This window comes from Prionailurus bengalensis, chromosome D2 (genome assembly GCF_016509475.1).
Source record: "Prionailurus bengalensis isolate Pbe53 chromosome D2, Fcat_Pben_1.1_paternal_pri, whole genome shotgun sequence".
Taxonomy (NCBI): Eukaryota; Metazoa; Chordata; class Mammalia; order Carnivora; family Felidae; genus Prionailurus; species Prionailurus bengalensis.
Genome location: NC_057351.1, coordinates 34635060 through 34662399, shown reverse-complemented (window position 1 = coordinate 34662399; position 27340 = coordinate 34635060). Strand labels below are relative to the sequence as shown.

Here is a 27340-nt window from a genome sequence, read left to right as displayed (position 1 = left end):
TCCCAAAGCTCACTGATGCATGGTTTATCATTTTTCAAAGTCTATTTTTTTCTCTCAGTGTTTAATTTTGAATAGCCTCTGCTGCTGTGTCTTAAAGATCACTAATTATTATTTTTTTCTTCTGCAATGTCTATTCTCATCCAGTATATTTTTCCTCTCTAGAAGTTCATCTTTTTTATATTTTTTATATCTCTTCTTAACAGGCTTAAGCTTTCCTCTACCTTCTTGAAATACAGAATATATTTAGAAATGTTAATCCTTGTCAAATAATTCTAACATCTGTGCCATTTCTAAATCCATTTCTACTGACTGATTTTTTTCCCCCTCACTTTGGGTTGTATTTTCCTGCATCTTTGCATGCTCAATAATTTTGACTGGATGCCAGATATTATGAATTGTATGTTTTAGGTGCTGGATTTTTTTGTATTACTTTACACATTTTTGAGGTTTATTCTGAAATTCAGTTAGGTTACTAGGAAACATTTTGATCTTTTCTAGGCTTATTTTTAAGCTTCGGTAGGTGAAATAAGAGCAGCCTTTAATCTAGAGCAAATATGGAATCCTACTGATATAATTATCTTTTTGAGTACTAAATAAAAAAGCCTATTTATTATACGTTTCTCCACTCTGGCTATTGGGGACATAAACTGCTATCAACCTGTGTGAAGTTGGGGAATGTTGTGTTTGCGTCTTTCCAATAGTTTCATCCTTTACCTTGAATACTTTCCTCATACACATATGCTGGTCAGTATTGAAAAGCTGAAGACTCCAGGGAACCCCCTGCAGTATATTTAGTATGTGCACTTTGTCTCTGTGCAGCTCTTTCTTCTCTGGTACCCCCTCTTGTAAATTCTACCTATCTTGGCCTTCTTCAGTTCTTAACTCTGTTTCAGTTAATTAAAGGGGTCTGGGACTCCCCTTCCTACAATGTAGACTGGAAACTTTGTTTAAACAGAGTGCTATGGCAATTGCAGGGATTCTCTCATTTGTTCATCTTCTCTCAGGGATCACCATCCTGTACTGCCTGTTGTTTAATGCCTGGAGACTATTGTTTTATATATTTTCTCTGGTTTTATATTGTTTAAGGAGGAAAGATAAATCTGGTCTCTTTTACTTCATTACTTCCAGCAGAAGTTCAATGTGGGTCCATCATGAAGTACAGATCCTGAAATATCCTGGCACATTCAACAATTCTGTAGTTCCCTATTTATTGGTTAAAAACATTTATGATCAAGCCAAAGACAAAACAGATTGATCATTTATCTTAAGCATCTCATACACTGCTTTTTACATTTTATTATACAATGGATACAGTTCCTATTCCTGTAGCTGATGCACTAAATCATAAACACTCTATCAATAATTACATTCGAAACCCTCTGAAGAATAACTCTAATTAGTTCTAAACCCTTTTTTACTTTGCATATCCTATATACTTGTCATTTTCTTGCTTTTTGTCCTACCAACTAGAAACCTCCAGATAAGTAGTAACACCTTTCCTTTTTAGCTAAAAAATTTTCCCTGGGCGTCTCTTTCAACCAACAGAGGGCTCTACTACAATGTATGATCAATACATTATGCCCAGGGTCAGTGGCTTGCAAGACAAATTTAGCCCACTGCCTGTTTTTATAAATAAAGTTTAACTGGAACATAGCAATGCTCATTCATTTACATATTGCCTATCGTTGCTCATGTTACCACAGCAGAGTTAACTAGCTCAACAGAGATTATACTAACTGTACTTGTACAGAGAAAGTTTGCCAACCCTTGAAGTATGATATTAGTAGGATATTTATAAATTTTAAAACAGATTGTTTTCTGAAGCCGTTATGGAGAGCAGGCTCCAGCCTGTTAGCCTCAAGATAGGTAAAATGTGTATCTTTTGACAGGTCTTATTTCTTTCATTCACTGGAGCGTACACACATACACACACACACAAATAAAAAAGAAATCTAAAAACCAAATCACTTACATTAAAAAAAAAAGACAGTAAAAGATAACCAATTCTTATGAATTTAGATCCATTTGTATGCAGGACAACCAGAAAGGCATTATGGACCACTGCTAAGCATTAGAGAAAGGGAAGATCTCAGATGGAGAGAGATTCTTATTAACTACCTAATGATTCCTTTCTCTCAGTTCAAAGGTATATCAATGTCCTTTATATTTTCCATATTCATGCATGATCCTTCCCAAGTTGTCAATGTGTGATACTACTGCCAATATAAAGCCTGCCCCTTAGGGCCACTCTAATGACCTTATTCTAGCCTGGAAGTTTTACAAAATTAACTTTTAAAGAATAAGATAAAAATAATATGAAAACTGTATATAAAATTCAGAGATGGACAAGAGCACAACTCTACCTGTGAGCAAAGGGAGAAGGGTAAAGTGTGAAATATGGCAGAGGAAAGTGGATGTTACAGAGATCACCAATTTCTAGCTGTTTTGACTTTTAACTTCAGACCTTTCACAAAAGCTCCCCTATTCTTTAGATCTCTTGGTCTTCTGAGGAAGAAGAGGAAATAGAATTGGAAACCCCAGTAATATTCAGTCTAAAATATTACTGTACTAAATAAAGAAAAGAATTTACAGGACATTGTGATTTAATAACATAACAAAATGTAGTAAAAACAGAAAAGCATCTAGTCTCCTATCTCTAGTAGAAAAAAACCCAAACAATAAAAAGGTAATTTCTCCCCAGATGTGAATTTTAACCTATAGATATGTATATAACACATCACATTCAAATATCACCAATAACCTGTATTATTTCCTTCCTTCTTACTAGCTGGTTAATAATAATTATGTACAGAGAGTATTGTAATGCTGCTTTAATTTTTTAAAGTTTATTTATTTATATTTATTTATTTAAAATTTTTTTTAACGTTTATTTTTGAGAGAGACAGAGACAGAGTGTGAGCTGGGGAGGGGCAGAGAGACAGGAAGACACAGAATCTGAAGTAGGCTCCAAGTTCTGAGCTATGAGCACAGGCCTGATGCAGGACTCAAACTCACGAACTGGGAGATCATGACCTGAGCCGAAGTTGGCCACTTAACCAACTGAGCCACCCAGGTGCCCCTATTTATTTATTTTTAGAGAGAGAGCATGTGTGAGTGAGCAGGGGAGGGGCAGAGACAGAGGAAGAGAGAGAATCCCAAGCAGGCTCCACACTGTCAGCATAGAGCCTGACATGGCATTTGATCAAAAGCCTGAACTGGCTGAGCCACCCAGGTGCTCCTATAATGCTATTTTTAGAAACAAGTCTCATTATAGAAACAAACTTAAAATTTTCACAATGGCCAGTGGGAAGTAGCAAGAATAGCCATGAAAGTAATGATCAACACAGGTCTCTTCAGGCAAAAAACAAAACTACAAAGAAGTCAAAGAAAAAAAATCCAACATGCATGATAAAGAAATTAGCTCAATAAATTATATTAAAAAAAAGAAATTAGCCAAATAAACAAGTCAGGCTATTAAAAAAATAACAGAAAAATAGTAGAAAACACCCAACAGAGCATGTAGCAGGGTACTCAATAAATGTTAGATGGAAAGTGTGATTTCACCTACCCTTGCTGTATGAAGAAGAAACAGGTTTGAAAAGATACTATTTCTGAGAAGCTCATATTGCATTTGACAATGAAATGGGAGCCAGGGAGCCAACCATTTTAGTCTAAAAACTAGAATTAAAGAAATGTCTATCTTTCTACCTCACAAACCTTGAATCAGAATCTGATTGAACACATTATCCAATCCTAGTGCTTACCTGTGGAGTTTTGGAGTCTCCATGACAAAGGATGAATTTTCATTAGATATCAACAGCACATTGGTAACCGAAGGTAATACAGCAGAGAGCTAGTAGCAAAAATACTGGCATTTTTATTCTACTGAACAGTATAATGTGACTGGGCTAACAGATGGGATTTTGTTAACAGCAATTTTGACTTATTGTACATTGTATTACAAGTTGGAGTCTACCTACATCCATCTCAGAGAGTGTGTTCTCACCAATCTTAGCCTTTCCTCTTGACTTTTTTGAATAGGACTTAATTGCTTTTCTTGAGGGCAGAAGGATTTCTGCCTAGTATAAAGTTTAGGAATAATTATTTTAAGAAATAAAATGAGTGCTCATTTCCTTCTATTCTTTTAGAGGTTTAGTTTCAATCTCTCTCCAAATTTCTTTGCATCGCAAATTACTCTTCATTTCTTGAGTAAATATTTTCCCTCCTTTGGGCCTTTGGGCAATTTCCCCCAAAGTTGTACATTCAACTCCCTGTACATTCAAGCTCCTTTGTTTGAATTTCCCAATTCCAATGGATAATTTAATAAGTGAGACTTAACTGATACTTTGAGTTTGAATGTTCTCACCTCTCCTAGAAACTCCCCTCCCTACTTTTGTGTTGAGTATCTTCTTTCCCTATCTCTCCCACTTTTCTGTTGCTTAGCTTCTTTCTCATTTGTTAAATTCTCTAAGGACAGTCTTTCTCTAGAATTCAGTTTCCAATTTTCTGATCTGTTTTCTCTTTACATTTTTGGGGGGGGTAGTTTCCTATACTCCTTTTATTTGATATCATCACCAGATATCCTGCCTCACTTCCAGAGTCCCTTTGACACTTTCCCTTTGCATCAGACAGCTTCCAAGTTCTGCCAAGTACCTTTTATAAACATGAGGCCTGTAATATCTGTAACCTTGTTTCCATTCCTACCAACAAAACCCTAGGTCAGGCCTGTACTACCTATTGCCTATATAGTCACCTAACCAGTCTTTGGTAACAATCACACTCAGCTTGAATGCATCCTTGCACATGACCATTAGAGTCACCTTCCTAAATATCAACTTCGATTAGTCTTTGCTCAAAAAACTACCTACTGCTTCCTGATAAAAGTCCTAGTTCCATAGCCTGACTTTCAAAGGTCCTCCATAAAGTGCCTCTACTTTTCCTTTCTAGCCTGATCTTTTACTATTCCCTTATACATGTACCAGATGCCACTCAAACTAGAATACTTGCTATTCTCTGAACATGCCCCAGGCTCTTTTGCCTTCATGCTACCTTGCACATGTAGGCACTAAATGAATTAGAATACCCTTCAACCACCCTTGTCAAAATCCTACTAATCCCTCCAGGGTTAGTTCAGCCATCTTCTGCTTAATGGAAGCCTTCTTGAATTGTTCATGGTCTCTCTTTTCCCTATCTCCAGAAGTGGCTTTGTGCATTGCAGAAGAGTTTTGCTCAATTTATAAAGGTTTTTCTTATGACAATTATGTGCAGACTGGAAACACAGCTTATTTGTACAGACAGTTTATCTCTCCTACTAGATTATAAATTCTTAGTGCAGAAACTCTTTCTCACTTTGTATCCTCAAAGCATCTAACATATTCCTCTGCACAGAATAGATTATAAATCCTTGTTGATTTACCAAATGATAAAGACAAAGCACTTGCCAACATTAAGCAAAGAAGAAATGCTTCCTTGGGAGATTTATATTGACTTGATTTCTTGCGGTTTATACTTTATTTTTTGGATCAGAGTTCACTGACTTAGTGCTGTGTATATGCCTCTATTACGCTATTTCTTGCATTGCATTATAATTTATTTACGTGGCCTATTTTCTTCCCTAGTTTATGAACTTCTTGAGACCTGGTTTTTATATCTTATCCTAGAACTGTGCCTCATACATAAATGTGCACTGAATGCATTAAACTGATTAAAAGAATGTTATTAAAAAAGGCAAAAGATCCTTCTACCCATCTGTATTGAGATTTTCAAGAATGAGATCTAAGATTTGGCTAAATATTTAATAAACTGCTGGTCTGCTGTGTTCTGTGAGAGTATTTATGCAATCTATACCTTGGCCAAATCTGCAGCTGTCCTGCCCTGGAAAGTTACCATAAAAGATATTGGCATTTGTCTCATTTCCAAATATAACACAAATAATCAGGGTGATAGTTTTTCCTAAAAGAATATTTTATTCTGAATTATAAAATTATATTTTCAAGGATATAGCGTCCAGACATCACTGGCAGAAACTGGGTATCAAAGAATACAACATAAGAATAAGTGCCAAAATATTTACGATAGAAGTAGCAAGAATAGCAAAAAACAAACCAACAGATTAAACAAAAACCACAAAACACCTTACATACAGATTAAATAACAGGGGTAAAGAGTAAACCGAATTCAGTTTGAGTACTTGGTAAGTTACCAACTAAGCAATTTTATGACAAGCTACTATTTTGCTTTGCTGACATGCAAGATAAATTAAAAGATTTATAGCATGTGGGATAAAAACAGAAGTCTAAATGAACTTATAACCAGCAATAAGTCACTGGTTGAAGTGAATGGTACCCTTCACAACTTTAAAATGAAGCCTTTTTTTCCCTCTAGCAAATAAATGCTAATATATACCCAGTGTAATCTATGTCATTTTTTTTCACTGCCAATGCACATATCATTATAGACACTACCACATGTGTAGCTCAAGACCCACTGCTAAATTTTCTTATTTCAAAAGAAAATATTATATATAAGAAGTTGATCTTATGTCAAGTATTTCAATAATGAGATCTGATTCAGAGTGAACCCCTTGGAAATAGAAGCCAGGAGCAATGATAACAATCCTAAAAACCTTGGGGTGAAAGGAATGATGTGAGTTACATCTCTACTTAACATGCACTGCACCCCACAAACAAGGAAAGTCAATTCTTGACTAGCTAGAGTAGATTAGAGATGGTTTAGACACAACAGGGGCCGGAGATGTATTCACCAACCCAGTAGAGCTTGGTAATTAGTCAGTATTGGATTAGCAGTAGCAGAGGTGAAGGCAAGGAGCCTGGATTTAGGAATGGATTGCTGTGGGGAGGGCACTTTGTCTTCCAACTCTACTTCAAACAGAATAAGTCACTATAACTTTACCATGGACAATCAACTCTTGGCAGTGGTTTTGTTATTATAGAGATTTTCAATTATCAGTAACTTTTCTTTCTGCTCTGCTACTTTCACATTAGCCCTCATCACTAATCAACAGGTGATGGTAATTTACTTTTCTTATTTTGAAAGGATGGCGAGGAAAGTGAAGAGTCAAGAAAGCAATGGCGCATTCTTGAGAAGAAAGCTGTATAAATTGTGTATATGAAAAAATGCCAACAGTGTCAAGGTCTATCCAAGGTTTTTCAAAAGCATCCTAAATTATTGGGTGTGTTATCAGGTGCAACATCTAAAAATGGCATAATTTTCTGTGTACTTGTTTAAAAAAATATGCACTTTCATTAGTAGCCCCAAAGTAAAAAATAAACATTGTATAATCTACAGGTAGTGACTAAATTGAAAGATTTGGTAACCGTAATAGATTCAGAGCAGGCATTTAGTAGATCTAGTTGAATTCTAATGAGTATCCCTAGTCTCCATGTAACTACTGTGATAATGTTACTCAGGTACCATTGAGTGCTAGATAGGCATGGTAGTTGCAGGGCATCTCTTGGTTGTGATGGTCTGGGCAGATTTTTTATTAGCTGTTGTAGGAATAAAAGGTAATAACTATCTTCCATCTGCTTCAAGAATTTTAGCAACCAAAGAACATATTAGATATCACTTATTTCCATAGTTATATGGCATTCTGTTAAACTCATCTGATTAACCAAAAATAAGAATAATTAAAAAAAATTTTTAAAGTAAACCTTATCCCCAATGTGGGGCTTGAACTCACAACCCCAAGACCAAGCATGCTCTACCAACTGAGCAGCCAGGTGTCCCAGAATTTGATATAAATCTAGAAAGATAGGTAAAAATTTAGGTGAAGATATAATAAGGAAGGACACAGAGGTATGGAAAATGAAATGTGTATCCTGAAAATAGCACATGGTTCAATATGGCTGGATCATAAGGGATGAGTAGAGAAGCAGAAAGCACTAAGATTTGAAAGGTAGAGTTAGTCTTTAATGAGTTAGGAGAGTGGATTTAGTTCATTTAACTATGTGGTAGGTAGATGGAGAAGGTGAGAGATATTAAGGTTTTTGAGCAAGTAGGTGGCATAATTAGAACTGCATTTTATTTTATTTATTTATTTATTTATTTATTAAAAAAAATATTTTTTTTCAACGTTTATTTATTTTTGGGACAGAGAGAGACAGAGCATGAACGGGGGAGGGGCAGAGAGAGAGGGAGACACAGAATCGGAAACAGGCTCCAGGCTCTGAGCCATCAGCCCTGAGCCCGACGCGGGGCTCGAACCCACAGACCGCGAGATCGTGACGTGGCTGAAGTCGGACGCTTAACCGACTGCGCCACCCAGGCGCCCCAGAACTGCATTTTAAAAGACTAGCTTACCTAGTAGCATTATGCAGACTGGATATAAAAGGGAAGACAAATGAAGATTCTTAGATGGCAAATCAGAAAACAGATGATAAATACAAAATATTTTAACTCAAGGAATAAAGTATAGAAACGACAAGTTCTAAGGTACACACAATATAATGAATTTTAGGTGAACAATCAGCTTGCTTTCCATGCTCATGAAACAATGGTATAAAAATGGTCCTAGACTTGGAATCAAGAAACTTGTATTCTAACTCGTACTTTGCCTCTTACTTTACCTATCATGTGACTTTGGGCAAGACACAAACACTCTTTCTCAGATTCCTCATCTCAAAAATGAGAGGTTTCTAACCCTTTCCTGAAGTCCTTCTAATTATAAAATTCAGTGACCATAAAAATGATTTTTTGGAAGGTCCCTAACAACCACACACAGTCTCCTATTAGGGAAGGTTTCATAAACAAAAAACCCAGTGACTTTATCAAGAAGTGACTAGCCTAAATCAGTGAGTAGATTTAAATATCTATCATTTCTACAGCTGATGTCTTTTGGTAAAAGGTAAAGTAACTTTTTAGAAGACAGGAAAAGATGTATTCCTTCTTTAAAAGCCAAAATTCAAGAAACCTTTTGCCTTATTCATGGATACTTAAACCCTTGCCAAGAAAAACAAATTGTAAAACATAGAGGCTGGAAAATGTGAATCATCACTGGTGTTAAAACCCACATTTAATAATTATGTTGCAGTTTCAAACTATTGTTGCATCCCATTAGATTTTTAAACAAATTCAATAAGTATTTATGATTTTATAAATGGCATTTAAGTGTATTCAGAAGTAGAAACAAGAACCATCTGATAGACAAATGATTGTGGTTAAAATGAAAAGGAGAAAATGAAGACATAAGGAGGCCAGAAGGTGAAAGAGAGGAAGGAAACAGAAATACACTGAAAGTGAATGAAAGTAATGATTCCATGGCTAAAGTTAGGCAAATGCTTATACATTTATCTTTTATGTTATGCATTTTCTTACTTGTTGGGATTCTGAATTAATACTACAATAAAAAATGAGGCACCTGTCATTTAAGAAGCAGAAATTATTTCAGCAGAACTTTGTGCCAAGTTCTTAAGGATTTTCAGAACATATGGAAATATGTACCACATGACTGAAAATAACAATTTGGCCTTTATTCCACATCCAATTTGGATTTTATTTAACTGTCTTCTAAAATTTTTATCCCATCTTAGTTTTATCATATTCATTGATTTGAAAACTAGAACGGCAAGTGGGTTCTTATACTATTGTTCCTCTTACTAAAAGCAAGGTTTATGTTTTATTTTTGATATGACCACTTGTTTAAAAAATTCCCAGAAGGGGCGCCTGGGTGGCGCAGTCGGTTAAGCGTCCGACTTCAGCCAGGTCACGATCTCGCGGTCCGTGGGTTCGTGCCCCGCGTTGGGCTCTGGGCTGATGGCTCAGAGCCTGGAGCCTGTTTCCGATTCTGTGTCTCCCTCTCTCTCTGCCCCTCCCCCGTTCATGCTCTGTCTCTCTCTGTCCCACAAATAATTAAACGTTGAAAAAAAAAAAAATTCCCAGCAGTACAGGCAGCACTCTTGAATTGTTAAAGTCTTTAACTCTTTTAATTCAGTTGTTAGGGAATAGTTATGCAAATATTGTTTCATCAACTCAACAAGCACGTGTTAAGGTACAGTAATTTTCCTGGAGCATGACTGGGGAGAGGATGAATTCTAAGACCTGTGACTTGACTTTCCAGGCTCTAACTCCCCCTTTCTTAATCCTTTTACTTTCACCCAACCTTCAGGCTTCCAGGGCTTTAAAACTGTATTTTAAATAATTTAGGGCCCCACAAGGTCTATATACCTTTTTTCTCCATGCTACTAAGAAGATTTCTTAGGGCGCTCAAGGACAGAATAGGAAAGGAAGAGTAAAATGTCAGTCTTGAAGGGCCAACAGAAAATACCAACATAGGAAGTTAGATCTAAGCTACTACAGCTACCAGCTTTGGCCAAGATTCTTATGCCCTAATAAGAGGTAGAGCCACTGGACTCTAAGGATGAACAGTGGTGTCTCAGTAGAACCAATGGGGACAGAAGATGGGGCGTGGGGGGCATAATTCCCTGAATATTTTAGTTTGTGTGAGAACCCTGAGGAGGTGAAGGAAAGTACCCCTGTAATGACATATTTCATTTTCCAGGTAAGGGACTTAAAACCGTATTTCACTTAATTCAAGCAAAATAAGATTAAAGTGACTTGGGCTGTGTGTGGGGGTCATGTGAAATCAAGGAGCAAGAACACAGCACACACACACACACACACACACACACACACACACACACACACAAGCTATTCACAATGAAAACCTAATGTACATATGACCAAGTACATGATAGTACAGTGTATAAAAGTTGGTGAAAAAATTCAGAGTTCAGAAAAAATGGAATAGGGTTAGTCAGGAAAAGTTTGTTAGAGAAAAAGGAATTCCATGTTGGAGCTTCAAAGAGCATCTTGGGAAGAAATACATAAAAGTAGAAAGCATAGAAGTAAAAACTATTACAGCATGCTAAGGAAATCACAGGACTGGAGCACATGGGCCATCAAAAAGAATAGATGAAATACCATTAGTTTTCAGGTTTTGAAAATTAAAAGTAAAATGTAATATATTTTCCTTTTTTTCAAGTGGCCTTCCTCCAAAATCTTGATGGACTCACTTAATTTAAATGGTCTTTTCTGGGAGATGTCGAGATTCTGACTTTTGACCCTAAGCAATGAATTGTAAGAAGTCAAAGATGTAGACAGCAGAGAGATGCTTGGAAAAGCTGTTATGTGAAACAGGTTGTTTTTCTAGACATACTTGTAAGGAAATTATTATACAATAATATTCACTAAAGTAATAGTATTTAAGGTTTCCTGACAGTAACCACATAGAATATTCACTTTACTTTGCAACTTGCTACACACAAACAGGTACACATTCACTTATATAAATGTATATCCTTAGATCTTTCATTCAGAATTGTTAATTTAGTCCCCTAAAGTGAAACTAAGTAAGTATATCATTTACAAAATAACATGGGCTTTTGGAACTCAGACTTCAGAAAGTTCCTTGAAGAGATTTTATAGTGACTAGAACATAGTAAGTACTCAATATATTAATCTATCCTTTCACTTAACAGGCACCCACTATGTGCCAGGGACTGTTAAGGACTAGTAATATAGAGGGACTATTAAAGGGGATCTAACTGATAGATGGTATAGATGAAGAAGGAATCTCTAAGAGAAGATAGTTGAGGCTTAAAGAATGAGTAAGAGTTAACTGGGTGAATAATACTGAATAATGGAGTAAAAATAGGTCAAGGCAGAAGAGGAGCATTTGCAAAGAGTCTGAAAGGACAGAAAAAAGAGTTCAATGGTTTTTAAAACTGAAATTAGGCCAGTGTGGCAGGAGACTAGTTAGTGGAGACACAGTGTTATGGATTCTGATTTTCTCCTAAGTGAAAAAAACAAAATAAAGCAAATACCCATAACACAATATAACCAAAGAAAAAATGATATTGGTTGAATGTAAAACTAAATCCAGAAATCAAATTTAATTGCGCCCTTGACCTGGTTTGCAAGGACAGTTTTAAAGTTATAGGGCATAAAACATAATGCAAGTATACTTGACACAAAGAACACTGATTTAATTTCTTGCCAAAGCAGGCATTTATTGAAAGCACATGTACTACACTAAAAAGGATCCTAAATTTTTATGTGCCACATTTGATAAGGGATCTAATTTATATTCTGGCATTTCTCTGGAAGCCTGGATTAGTGATGCAGTAACATAATAAGGACCTAATTTTCTCTGTTCTTTTATAGATATGTCATATTCACTTGGCCACTGGCGATTCCAATTAGTACAAACTGATGCACTAATTTCAAACAAAGGTTAAAGGTCAGGAACAAGGAGAATAAGACTATCTCTAAAGAAAATGAAACAAATTGTTAATCAGCAGAGATGTATTTGCACCCATCGAGATATACTCTAGTCCTTGAATCCATCCCCAAATCAGAACTTTTCATTGCTTTTCTACCTGCTCAAGTTAACCTAGTTCTGTATAAAGTATCCTGTAGACATATTTTTTTAAAAGTATATATTCCTTTAAAAATGTCATATAGGCCTTATTTATTAAAAAAGCACTTATTAAGTATGTGCTATGTGTCAGGCAGTGGGCCATAAAGAAAAAACATGAATCATATCCTTATACTTCTGTAATATTTTCCACAATTAGTGTTGGTGTTTCCCTGTCTCAATTTCCTACTAGACTATCTTGCTCACTGTTTTATCAGGAGAAATTCTTGGCACATAGCAGGCATTTAAATATTTTTTGAATTAATAAATGGTTTTTAGGGACCTTTAGTGGTGAGAAGTTTGTGCAAGTGCTCAAGAACACCAGATATAAACGACTAAGCACCAAAAAACCCTCACCTCCAAATGTCAGCTGAACTTAACTTTAGACTACAGTATCAAAGGGCAAACTTTAGGGATCCATTGTAAAAAATTATAAGGTAAAGTTCAGAAGCAAGGCAATGGAAAAATACTAAAACCGTGTCACTAATCCTTACGAGATCTCACAGAACATGCTTTGAACCCTCCAAAGGGTGCAAAATTCATTCTAATAAAAAAGCCATCTCTACAAAATTCATTAAATATCTGGATTTTCAGTTTTGTACCTAAGAGACATATTTCTACATACCGAGATTTCTCATTTATAACAGCCATTTAAAGTGGCAACTGGTTTGGGGTGTCTGGGTGGGTCAGTTGTTTAAGTGTTCGACTCTTGATTTCAGCTCGGGCCATGATCTCATAGTTCATGAGTTTCAGCCCCATGTTGGGCTCTGTGCTGAAAGCACGGAGCCTGATTGGGATTCTGTCTCCCTCTCTCTCTGCCCTTCCTCCACTTGCATTCTCTCTCTCTCAAAAATAAATAAATAAACATTGAAAAAAAGTGGCAGGGTGCCTAGTTGTCTCAGTGGGTTAAACATCTGACTTTGGCTCAGATTATGATCTCACAGCTTGAGGGTTGGAGCTTCGCGTCGGGCTTTGTGCTGACAGCTCAGAGACTGGACCCTGCTTTGGATTCTGTGTCTCCCTCTCTCTCTGCCCCTCCCTCGCTTGTTCTCTCTCTCTCTCACTCTCTGTCTCAAAAATATAAATAAACATGAAAAAAAAGTGGCAACTAATGTAAATGAACTGAAAATGGAGTGCTTTCAGTGTTCCACCTGTTTTCTCATGTAATTTTTATAGGGCCTCAATGAAAGACTAAGGCAGCTAAAATATATTCTGGAATGAGGTATTTCCTTTTATGGCATTAAAAAACAAAAATAAATTTGACGGCCTTTATGGGCTTTAGATTTTATAACTGTAAAATGAAGGGATAGATTTGGATGGCCTCTTAAGGAAACCGTTCTAGTTCTAAGCCTTGTTTTATGGTCAGTGACAAAGCTTATTTTGAGTGTGAATGGGATTGCTACAGTATGGTTATATTAAATGAAAATGATCTGTGGGGTTACTACTTGTAGGGGAAGTTGTAGGGATCATAATTTTGTGAATTATGATCAAGAAAAGAATTATTGTTTAAATGATGTCTAAAAGATTATGATGGCTCTTAAAAAATGTGTCAACTTGGTTAGGCTGAACTATCTTCCCCAGTTATTCAATCAAGCACTAATCTAATTGCTGCTGTGATGGAATTTTGCAAATGTAATTATAATCCCTAATCAGTTGACTTTAAGTTAATCAAAGGGAGATTATCCCAGGTGGGCCTAACTTAATTAGGTGAGCCCTGTTATAGAGAACTTAGGCTTTCCCTGAGCTGAGAGACCAACCAGTGTATGCCCATTGGGTTTCCACTTATTTATGATTTTCCCTTCCTGACTGGATTTTGGGTTTGCTTTGCTAGTCTCCAAAACTGTACAGGCCAATTCCTAGTAACAAATTTCTATATCTATGTCTACTGGTTCTGCTTCTCTGTTTAACTCTGACTCATATATAGATGCTATATAAACTATAGACAAGGGACATCTTAAAGTATTTTAACAATTCCAGTCAAATTCAATAAAATGAATGGATCTGAGGAGTGGACACATGTATACTGGGCAGATGAAGTCTATGTTCAGAGGCAACTTTGAGGTATTCAAAGGTTACCTTTGATGCCCTATCCCCAGATTCACACTGTTCATTTTCTCCCCTTACCTCAGACGACTAGTCTTCTCATTGTCTCTTTCCTTCCCTATCCAAAACTGAGATAAGGAAAGGATCTTAAAGTTATTTACACTGTGGTATTAATACTTGACAACATTTAGTATGCTAAAATTTCCAGAAGGTACTTCTACTTCAGTAAAGGCAGAAGCTCTGGGGTGCCTGGCTAGAGTTCAGTTGGTTGAATGTCCAACTCTTGACTTTGGCTCAGGTCATGATCTCACGGTTTATGGGTTTGAGCCCTGTGTTGGGCTCCCTGATGATGGCATGGAACCTGCTTGAGAGTCTCTGTCTCCCCCTGTCTCTCTGTCCCTCCCCTGCTCAAGCTCTCTGTCTCTCTAAACTAAATAAACATTTAAAAAAAAAAAAAGAAGCTTTAACACAAAAGAGTAACTGAAAGTGGTAGAATTAGCGACTTAAATTCACAAACTCTCAGGTGACCACATATTCTGTCTCCTTGTAAATTGGCCATGTTCAGTTTTTTTTATGATTTCTTCTTTTAAAATACCATTAAAATGAAAGTATAAGTACCATGTGCTAGTTGACACACAATGTTACACTAGTTTCACATGTACAACATAGTGATTCAACAAGTCTATACTTTATGCTATGCTTACTACAAGTGGACCTACCATCTGTTACCACACAATGCTATCATAATATCATTGATTACATTCCCTATGCTGTACCTTTTATTCCATATTTCACTTATTTGTGGAATCTAAAAACAAAACAAATGAACAAACAAAAAGCAGAAACAGACCCATAAATATAGAGAAGTGATGGTTGCCAGAGGGGAGAGGGGTAGGGATGAGCAAAATGGGTTAAGGGGAGTGGGAGATACAGGCTTTTTAGGATTCCTTCATTTAAAAAAATTTTTGTTAATGTTTATTTTTGACAGAGAGAGAGAGAGAGAGAAGCAGAAAGAGAAGGAGACACAGAATCTGAAGCAGGCTCCACACTCTCAGCTGTCAGCACAGAGCCTAACGCAGGGCTTGAATCCACAAACCATGAGCTCATAACCTGAGCCGAAGTCCAAGGCTTAACCAACTGAGTCACCCAGGTGCCCCTAGGATTTCTTCATTTTACATTCTGGAAATGACTATAGCCAAAGCTTCCACACCAGTAACATTTTCTTAACAGATAATACTGCTCCAGGAGAGACATTTTTGTTGTTGTTGTTTTATTTTGGCTTTGGGAAAGGGTCTTTATACATCACTGGGTAATTATAATTTATTTTATCACTTAACTTTTAAAATACTTATGCTATGGGAGCGCCTGGGTGGCTCAGTTGGTTGAGTGTCCACTCTTGATTTCGACTCAGGTCATGATCCCAGGGTTGTGGGATTGAGCCCCATGTTGAATTTGAGCTGACGTGGGTTCTGCTTAAGATTCTCTCTCTCTCTCTCTCTCTCTCTCTCTCTCTCAAAGGGAAGGGGAAAAAAATAGTTACAAACAGAGAGGGAGGAAGGCAAACCATAAGAGACTCTTAAATATGGAGAACAAACTGAGGGTTTATTGGGGTGGCGGAGAGGGGAAAGTAGGTGATGGGCATTGAGGAGGGCACTTGTTGGGATGAGCACTGGGTGTTATATGTAAGCCAATGTGACAATAAATTATATTAAAAAAATAAAAATACATAATACCATAAAAAAAAAAGATTCTCTCGCTCTCTCCCTCCCCTCTCCCTTATTCACGCTTTCTCTCAAATAAAAAAAGAATTAAAATACTTATCTATGTATTCCAAACTAGATCATGAGCTCTTTGAAGATAGGTTCATAACTAATACATTAAAAAAAGGGGGGGGTGGTGGTGTCTGACTGGCTCAGTGGTTGAGTGTCTGACTTTGGCTTAGGTCATGATTTCACGTTTTGTGAGTTTGAGCCCTATGTCAGGCTTGGCACTGACAGTAGTGGAGCCTGCTTTGGAGTCTCTGTCTCCCTCTCTCATTGCCCCTCTCCAGCTTGAACTCTAAGATAAACAAATGAACAATTAAAAAAAAAATAATAAACTTCCAGGGCACCTGGCTGGCTCAGTCAGTGGAGCATATGATTCTTGATCTCAGGGTTGTGAGTTCAAGCCCCACATTTGGGATAGAGATTACATTAAAAAAAAAGTTCCACCACTTCTTTTTCTTGTAAGAGCACCCAATAAAACAGGCACCGAATAAATATTTATTGATTTAATAATATGGAGAAAAGTATGTAGAATGAGGATAATTGGCTTTTATGTAAAGGAATTTTTTTCTATTCTGTATGAAATGCCAGTGGCCATGCCTTTCATAATAATACCATAACTAGGGAAGGTGTAGACATATTAGCCGTAAAACTTATAGTAAATATTAAGACACATAAAAGAGTAAATTTCAAAAAAGGACTACCTGTTTGTTATATGTAGCTTTTTACTTTTGCCTTATATGTTACATGTTACTTTTACTTTATAGTAATATTCAGAGGTAGATGTTAATAATTCCAGAGAATTTGGTCATATTCTATGTTAATTTGCTTTATAGTAATATTCAGAAGTATTTGCTAAACATTCTAGAGAATGAATGATCTGTTGATCTGTTGCTATGGTAAAACAGTGTTGCAAAGAGGATTACATCCTTAGATTGTATGTGCAACAGTGACCCATCATCTAAGAGACATCTGATATACTATAGGACTCAGATGGTTAGATTCTGTAAACACGTGAATGAATATGTAAATAAGACTCATAAGAAGTGTACAATTCAATATTAATACATGAAAGTTAGAAGCTAAAAAAACAAGACTAACAAATCTGACTATATGTAAATTATATATATATAAATACATATATATATAAAATATATAAGGAATGTATATATAAATATATAAAACTTCCACATACCAAAAAGCACCAAAAATAAAGAGAAAAGACAACTGGGAAAAATATTTACAAGTCAACTAGGAATTTTTTTTAATGAACAAAGAAAAGGAAACACACAAGAAAAAAGTTAGGAAAAAAAACCAAACCATCCAAAAGAAAGATGGATGAAGAATTAAGGAGATAACAGAAGATGAAAATACAAATGGCTTGGAAATATGAAAAGATGTGGAACTTCAACAACTCTAGAAGTGCAAATTAAAACAATGAGATGTCATTCAAAATTTAAAATTTTAGCAAAGCTTAAAAACACATTTAAATTGGAGATAAATTTGGTAGAAACTCTCAAGACAATAGGCAAAATTTATCAAATTTACAATATTCATTTCCTAAGAATCAGCAGTTATACTTCTAGAGACTGAGCCTATAGAAAAATTATACAAAGAACACAGCACTATTTTACAATAACAAAACCCAGAAAACATCCCAACAGCCTTCAATAGGAGAACAAACTATATGGTACAATCATATAATGGTATATGGTATAATCATATGACTATTATAAAAATAAGGAAGATAAAGTCTATTTTAACAAGAAAAGTGATCTAGGTATTTTATTTGGAAAAAAGCTGTAGGGACGCCTGGGTGGCTCAGTCAGTTGATCTCATGGTTCGTGGGCTCCAGCCTTGAGCAGGGCCCTGTGCTGACAGGGTGGAGCCTGCCTGGGATTCTCTCTCCCTTTCTCTCTCTGTCCCTTCCCCACTCACACTCTCTCCCTCACTCTCTCTCAAAATAAAATAAATTAACTTTGGGGAAAAAAAGTTGCAAAGCATAAGTATAATATGCTCTCATTAAAATAAATGTTTTCAATACTTTTTACAATACAAAATAATCTGGAAGGGCACAACCAAAAGTGATAATAGAGATGATCTCACTATGAGATGTGGGATTACAAGTTTCCTTTCTGCATTACCTATTTCTGTAGTGTACAATTTTTTAAGGAGCTTTTATTTTTTATTTTTATTTTTTAGAGAGAGAGCACAAGCATGAGTGGGGGAGAGGGAGGGAGAGAGAAAGAGAGAGAGAATCTTAACCAACTGAGCCACCCAGGCGCCCCAAGAGAGAGAATCTTAAACAGGTTCCACACTCAGCACAAAGCCTGACATGGGGCTCGATCCCATGACTCTGGGATCATGAACTGAGCCAAAATCAAGAGTCAGATGCTCAACCAACTGAACCACCCAGGTGTCCCTCTGTAGTGTACAACTTAAAAAAAATTGTTTTTAGTGCTTATTTTTGAGAGAGAGAGAGAGAGAGAGAGAGAGAGAGAGAGAGAGAGAGAGAAAGAGAGAGAGAGAGAGAATGTGAGCAGGAGAGGGGTAGAGAGAGAGGGAGACACAGAATCCAAAGCAGGCTCCAGGCTCTGAGTTGCCAGCACAGAGCCCAATGCGGGGCTCGAACCCACGAGCCGTGAGATCATGACCTGAGCCAAAGTCAGACGCTTAACTGACGGAGCCACCCAGGCATCCCTGTAGTGTACAATTTTTAAACAATGACCAAGAAAAAAATAAGCTTCCAGTACAAGATTATAATGACATCTCTGGTCATTTGATCTTTGTTGTAAATTATCTGGGTATAAAAGTATGCATCTTACATAGTTCATGTAATACTAAATCATATGTTTTTTAAATTATAAAGGGGGTAAAAAAGCAAACACAAATATTAAACAATCAACATATATCCCTCATCAGTAGTAGTCAAATATATATGCCTATTTAGCTTCTTAAATCTACTGATTTGTGTTTGAAGACCTGTGATTCACCTCTTACCAAATTCAGTCAAGAATAGAAGGTAATGAGGAAATAAAGCACCGGAGTCCTCCACTATCTATAGCATAGCTGTTTCTAGTAGTTTCAATAAACAATATTTAAAATTTTTATTTTGTAGTTCTAGTGACAATTGGTATAGTATAACTGGCAGCTCAAATTGAAATTTATTTTCCTTACTTTATACATGCTAGAAATAGCTACCGAGTAGCATCATTGTCTAATATGTCATAGCATTTGGACAATTTCAAGTAAATATGTAAGATCCACAGTAATAGGGGTATGCTCCTGTTGTATTTCTTGAGGTCTGACAGTCTACTACATACTCTGAAAGAATGTAACAGTAAGGCAGAAGTGGGGACCCACACACCACTCAGAGAAATCTGAAGTCCTTTTCTATAGATACACTGCTGTGTAACCTATGCTTAAAATCTTACAGCGCAATAATGGTCCTAAAAGGGAACTAATAGCATGTCTCCAACTGTGCCTGGCATCCTCCTTTCCTCAAATTCTCAAAAGAATCCTATTTTTTAAAACTTGATACATAAAAGGAAACAGTAGGGGAAAAGCTAAGATTGGTTAAGGATTGGTCAATAAGACTGAGAAAATGTTTCCATGAATGCTATATATGCCCCTCCCTTCTAATCTCCTGAGTGGTACTGATATTCTAGTAGAAGATATTGGTTAAATATATAATAGTAGAGTCCCTGCTGGTCAAAGCTAGTAAAGCTGTTCTTTTAGCTCAGTAGCAAAGAATATATATCATATAGTAGAAGAAAGGTTGGAGACTTGATATGTACTCTTGCCAATTGCTTTTTACTTTAAAAGCTTTCTAAATCAATGACAAGCTATCTGTACTGAGAAGGGTATGGAATAGCCTCAAGTTGTATATGCAGTCCTTATGTAGAAAATAAGCATGGCTCATATGGCGTATTGCTGTTCTCTATTTTAGAACTAGCACAGGAACCATGTGATGTGTTCATTGCTATGGTAACTACATTTCAGTAGTGAACAGGAGAGCAAACGGGCATGTAAAACATGTATAAGTTGTCAATATATAAGTAATTGCCACCCCAGAGCTGCAATAACTTAAATTTCCTTGTTGTATGACTTATTAAAATAAAATTCTACCCCTTCTATTTTTTTAATGAGGTTAATAAGCCTTCACTCCCTATAACGCCTTCCCCATTAAAAAAATAAATACATGATGTTTTTCATACAGGGTTTCAATTGCTTCATAGGAAACTATTGTTATTGTTAGTGGAGATCTAGGCTTCCAAAAATGTATGTGCAATGTACTATATAACGATGAATGGAGTGTCAGCCTTGGTCAACAGGAAAAATGCTCTATCTTCTCTAGGGGTTTGAGTCTATTGTTTGGACCAACTCAAGTCAGGTTTTTAAGTTGATTTAGGGGGGAAAAGTCGCTAATTTGGCATCAGAGTTATTTCACTTCTATGTGCTTGCTCACCAGCGCAATCTAGAAAGAAGATCCTCCTAAGACTTGATTATCTTTGATTACTTTTAGATCAGTCTCTGATTGTACTGCATTTTAATGAGATACTTATAATACTATATATTTAATTTTAAACTTTTTGTATGATGCCATTTAGGAACAGAAATCATAACAAGTTTCTCTGACAATCCTCTCTCTCTCTTCCAATCCCTCCCACTGTTCCCTCTCTTTTGATCCAGGATTCTGATCTGTGGAATAGCTAAAGGGATTTCACATCAATGACTTAAAACAAAGTGTTAAAAATGTAATGAAAAGTCAGCCCTTAAAACAAATTATATTAGAAGTTAAATTTATACCAAATTTCATATTATCTTAAGCCTGTGGTCACATTAATAAAATGGCTTACCACAATGACTATAACACTATGGTTATGTATAAAATAAGCTATATCTGCATGTACACAAAATTATGTTTTTTACATAAATACTTTGAGGTTTTTTTATAAAGGACCATATTCTGTGAGAAATAAAACACTGTTTTACTACAACAAATATTAATATCAAAGTGGACTATTTAAAAAACCCATCAGAATTATGGTTATTCTTTATAGTGAATGACAATGTTCTAAGCTTTACCATATCTTATAACTTGATATCAACTTTGACCTGCAACTTTTTTTTTTGTTACAGCTTTTGAATTTAGAAAATATAGTATCATTTTATTGGAAATGTGGAGGAAAATCACATGTTAAATAAAGCACATTATAATTACAATCAATATATTTTATACATATAATTATTCATACGGACATTCAGCTGGAAAGACAATAAAATTGTATAAAAAAAGAGTAATTCGTACTTTGTGCTGTTTCAGCAGTAAGAATATTTTCTTGAAACTCATTGGTTCAGTGGCACCATATGGGGCATGTTGATCTTCAGATACCAAAAATGTCTCCAAGATACATTTTATTCCAGTGTGTTAAAACTTTCTATCCTGCAGCTGTCATTATAACTATATAATTCATACCCCACTATAAAAATGCAAATCATATAGCTTACTATGCTTGTAGGAATAGAAGGAATTTCTAATGGTATCTATATTTCAAAGTCATAATTACAACTCTTTGTTAGAAACATTCCATACTTGTGAAGTCACTGATGATTTTGCTGAGTTAACTACTGCAACCGGTGGGGTCAAAGGATGAGAAAGGAAATGGGACCAAAAAATATTTCAACAATAGAAAATTATATAGCAATGTAAATTCAGCTACATACAGCAACATGGGTGAATCACCAAAACCTATTATTGAATAAAAAGAGCAATACCATAATACACCATTTCTATAAAGCTAAAAAAGAAGCACATAATATATTGTATAGAATATATATGTATATGTATACACATACATGTAGACACACATAAATATATGTACATATGCAAGGGATATACATACATACACAAGGAAATGAAAATACAAAAGTCAGACTAGGCATTAGCTCTGCAATGGATTGGTAAGAGCTTTAAATACTTCAAATGAAGAGGGAGGCAAAGGCATCTGCTTTGTAACATGTAAGTGTTACATATATTCTTCCATATAAATATTTCATTATAAAAAGAAAAAATACAAGAGAAAAGAAAAAGAGTTCATCACTGTATAGTGTTTTCCATGGTCAGAACATCATAGTTCACATCTTACGAAAAGAAATGGCAAGAGAATAGAGTACAACAACCTATCATGGGAAATCACCTTTTTTCCTCAATATAAATGCATATGCAGTAAGGCAAAATATTCACCCTTTTCCACAGGTGATCTTTAGTTAATCTGTTTAGATAATCTTTTCATAATTTGTATGCTACATAGAAGTATATAAAAATAGCATTAAATAAAACTCTCTTTTCTTTTTCTGGAAACAGAGAAGCAGGATTTATTTTTCTTATAAAAAATGGTGAGACATGAACAGAGATGCTTGGTTGGCTTGCAGCCAGCTATTATTTATAATATTTTGTATCTTCTTATTATTGAGGTATAATATATGTACAATATGATGCAGAGACCTTAAATGTTCATCCAGACAAGATACAGGATATTTCTATCATTCCAGAAAGTTCTCCACTATTCATCACCAGTCAATCTCTATTCCTCCTTAACAAAGAAGAAACTACTTTCTGACTTCCATCATAGATTGTTTCATATGTTTAAATGAAATATAGAACACAGATATTCTTTTCTTTTTTAAGTTTATTTATCTTGAGAGAGAAACAGACAGTGCAAGTTAGGGAGGGGCAGAGACAGAGGGAGAGAGAGAGAGAATCTAAGCAAGCTCTGTGCTGCCAGCACAGAGCCTGATGTGGGGCTTGAACTCACGAAACTGTGAGATCACGACCTGAGCTGAAACCAAGAGTCAAATGCCAAACGGACTGAGCCAACCAGGCACCCCAGAACACAAAGATTCTTTTGCGTCTGACTCTTTTTTTGCTCAACATAATGTCTTTGAGATCTATCATTGTGGTTGGGGCTATCAGTAGTTCATTTCTTTTTATTGTCTAGTGTACTATAATATGAATATACTATAATTTGCTGAAAAATTGTCCTGTTGATGGACAATCTTGTTTCCTGCTATGAACATTTTTATGTACGTCTTTGTGGACACATGTTGTGGACATGTTTTTGCTCCTCCTGGGTAAATGACTTGCTGAGTCATAAGGTAGATGTATGGTTAACTTTATAAAACAAACAAAATAACTCCTAACAGTTTTCCAAATTTGTGATCCCATCAGCAAAGAGAGAACTCCAGTTGTTCCATACCCTTGCCAACACTTGGTAGCCCTATTTACTTTAATGATTGAAGTGGGTAGGCAATGGTATCTTCACTGTGGTGTTAATTTGTATTTCCCTCATGATTAATGATGTTGAGCCCCCTTTCATGTGCTCATTGGACATTATATTAGTTCTCTTTGTGACGTGTCCTAATATTTTACCCAATTTTTAAAATAAAATTTATTTACTTATTTTGAGAGAGAGAGCAAGCAAGCAGGGGAGGGGCCGAGAGAGAGGGAGAGAGAGAATCCCAAGCAGGCTCCGTGCTGTCAATATAGAGACTGACGTCAGGCTTGAGATCATGACCTGAGCCCAAATCAAGAGTCAGATACTTTACTGACTGAGCCACCCAGGCACCCCTTCCCCAATTTTTTTATCGTGTTGTTTGTTGTTTTACTGATTTGTAGGAGTTCTTTATATATTCTATATACAGTCTTTTGTCAGATACATCGATTGTAAATGTTTTCTCTTAATCTTATTTGTTATGTCAATACTGTCCTTTAAAAAAAAAGTAGCTTTATTAAGGTATTATTTACATTTTACAAAAGTACAGTATGAGGGAGGTTAGTGCCTGTAACCCCATGTTGTTCAAGGGTCTACTGTACTTATACCGATAAGCAGTAGCAAGAACATGAAGTCTTTAAGAATTGATTATACATACTATCCTGATTCCTACTGGTACGGCAATCAACACACATTTACCATGCTTCTATTCCAATCTATTAAACACAATGTGCCTATGTCAAAGCACAGAGCTTGTAATGCTACCACCACTGCTTAAAAACCTCCTTTTGTTGCTACAAGGGGGACAAGACTGGGGCAGAGCAATTATGAGTATACTGCAATAATCCAGGTAAGTGGTAACAGCGTCAGGAGCCAGAAGAAAGGCAACAGAGGTGGTAAGAAGTCAGATTTTCAATATATATTGAAGGTAGGTAGATTCAAAAGCAACCGCTTTGATTAAAGTTAATATGTGAAAATGGTTGTCCGAGTTCCCTGACTGCAAATTACTGGACATCTATCCCTGAATTAAAATTGCCACTAAGGGGCTATAAACTAAGAATGACATTTAGACACCATAAATTGCTTCGAGATGCTCAAAGAATCAAGAAATAATTTCTTAGATGTACACGGCATATCTACAGCTATCAAAAGCTCCAACACAATTCTAATGAGTCAATATACAAATAACTTACCCTATCATATACATAAAACTACAGGTGATAAAGATAAATCTAACCACCTTTTTGCCTATGCTAACTTGTCCTTTCTCAAAAAATATATAATCTACTAAATCACCCATCTATTAAGATAAAAAGCCAAAGCTGTATGAGAACCAAGTGTGATAGCCTAAAGAGTATTCTATAAACTCAGGGGGGAAAATCAGCGAATGAATGAAAATTTCATAGGAAACGATTTATTCTTAAGGACACAACACAACCCCCAACCTCAACTTAGGTTTTTATGAATACACTCTCATTTTATGTGATTTCAGAACATGCATCTGTTTGTAATTATAAATTAATGATTGGTTTATTTAAATAATGTCTGTCATTTCCACTAGACTGTAAACTCCATGAGGGTAGAAATCATGTCTATTCTTATTCATGGAAGTATCCCCAGCATCTGATACACAGTAGACACTTAATAAATTATATTTCTTTTTAAAAAAATCATTATATTTCACATTTCTATTTCAGATGAATAAAGGAAGGTAGGAAGTCCAAATTCTTCTGCTAGGTATTCTAGACTCACGGAAATTTGATTCTTCACAACTTAGTTGCAACAAAGGTAACTTTTGTTCCAAAAGGCCTGGTTTTATTCAGAGTACAAATTCATTTATTCATTCAGAAAATATTTACAGTGTGCAGGCACTGTTTAAAGGGTTGGGGATATGGCAGTGAATGAGACACAAAGTCTTTATCCTTATAGACTATACTTCATATAAACTATACTCACTCTTGCTTCAGTGGCAATATCAAGCCATTCATTTGATGAAACATTGTCTTTACTCCCCTCCATCACCTCTACCATGAAGTTTTTCTGAATACTCAATCCTCCAGTAGGGTTGACAGATAAAATATAAAATTTTTAGTTAGCTAAATTTGAATTTCAGATATGCAATGAATAATTTTTTAGTGGATGTCCCAAATATTGTGTGTCCCATCTGAAATTCAAAATTAAATGGATATCCTGTATTTCTATTTGCTAAATCAGGCAACCTCATTAGCTTGTAATTTCCCCCGTTTCCAAATTTCCATTCTAATTATATTCAGAATCATAGAGATTAACATTTAATTATTGTCTTCTGTAGGATTTTTGTTTTGTTGCTCCATGTTGTAAGCACTTAACAAACACTTGATAGATGTATTCAGAAATTTAAATTACAATGATTTATTTATAAGACATTCTTCCCAACTGTATTTGTAATGCTAAAAAAAATCAGAAACTGTAAAAATGTCCAATACAAAACTAATGAAAATAAATAATATATAGCCACCCAAGACGACACTTGAAAGAACAATTAAGGATACTAAAAAATGCTGGGCGCCTGGGTGGTTCTGTTGGTTAAGTGCCCAACTCTTGACTTTGGCTCAGGTTATGACCTTGCAGTTCGCGAGTTCGAGCCCCGTGTCAGGCTCTGTGCTAACAGCTCAGAGCCTGAAGCCTGCTTCAGATACTGTGTCTCCCTCTCTCCGTGCCCCCACCCCACTCATGCTCTCTTTCTCTCTCTCAAATATAAGTAAACATTAAAAAAATAAAAAAACCCAAATGAATGATAACATAAATTACATTAGAAGATTGAATGTATTTTCAATTGCTTTCCTAAGAACTAGAGGTACCAAAAAGTAAGTGTCAAAAGCTTGTCCATCTACTGAAATAAGTCTCCTACCCCAGTATCCAGAACATTCTACTGTCTTACAATACAGGTAATTTTAAAAGGCTCTAACTTGAAATTGGTCTAGGTATAAGCAACCTTCCCCAAAATATTCCCTGTACTCATTTTACTAATCTTACACAGAGACACAGTAAATCTGACAACTAAAATCAGCAATGTCCTTGGGAATATTTTCCTGATTGCTTAGAAAAAAAAAAAAATCCTGAGGTCAGTTAATATGAATCTGAGAGTATACACAAAAAATGGAGATGAGAATATTTTTAGAAAAGGCCTACCTCTCTTATGTCCTTGCCAGATAGGAATTAATGCATAAAATCACATTAAAAAATGTTTTTGTTTAATGTTTATTTTTGAGAGAGAGAGAGAGAGAGAGAGAGAGAGAGAGAGAGAGGGAGAGTGAGTGGGGGAGGGGAAGAGAGAGAGGGAGACACAGAATCTGGAGCAAGCTGCAGGCTCTGAGCTGTCAGCACATAACCTGACATGGGGCTTGAACCCACAAACTGAGATCATGACCTGAGCCGAAGTCGGACACTTAGCCGACTGAGCCACCCAGGTGCCCCATAAAATCACATTTTTAAAGATCTCATAAATCTTCAATTTCTTCTATTTGTTATTTGAAAAATAGTACTAAGTACCATTCAGTTGTGAAAATGTTGATTGGTAAATTTATAGCTTTTTAAAAACCCATTTTATAGTTGTTGATATGTCCTCAACAATAAGCAAAAATTCTGCTAATTTATTTTGCAGTATTCCTTGTGGTGCATTTCTATATCTATATAACAAGAAATATAAACTCTGATTTTAGCATAACAAAGGTGGTTTGATTATGAAGGAAGTAAGCAGAATTTTACTCCTAGAAGAGTTCAATTTTTTTTAATTAAAAAAAAATTTTTTTGTTTTGTTTTTAAGAGACAAACAGAACTCACGA

The 27340-nt window shown here is 35.7% G+C and overlaps 1 protein-coding gene across 4 annotated transcripts in view; it reads right to left on the bottom strand.

The window, feature by feature from the left end:
* The window catches only part of ADK (adenosine kinase), a 537819-nt gene that overhangs the window by 119097 nt on the left and 391382 nt on the right, over window positions 1-27340 (bottom strand). The window lies entirely within an intron of this gene.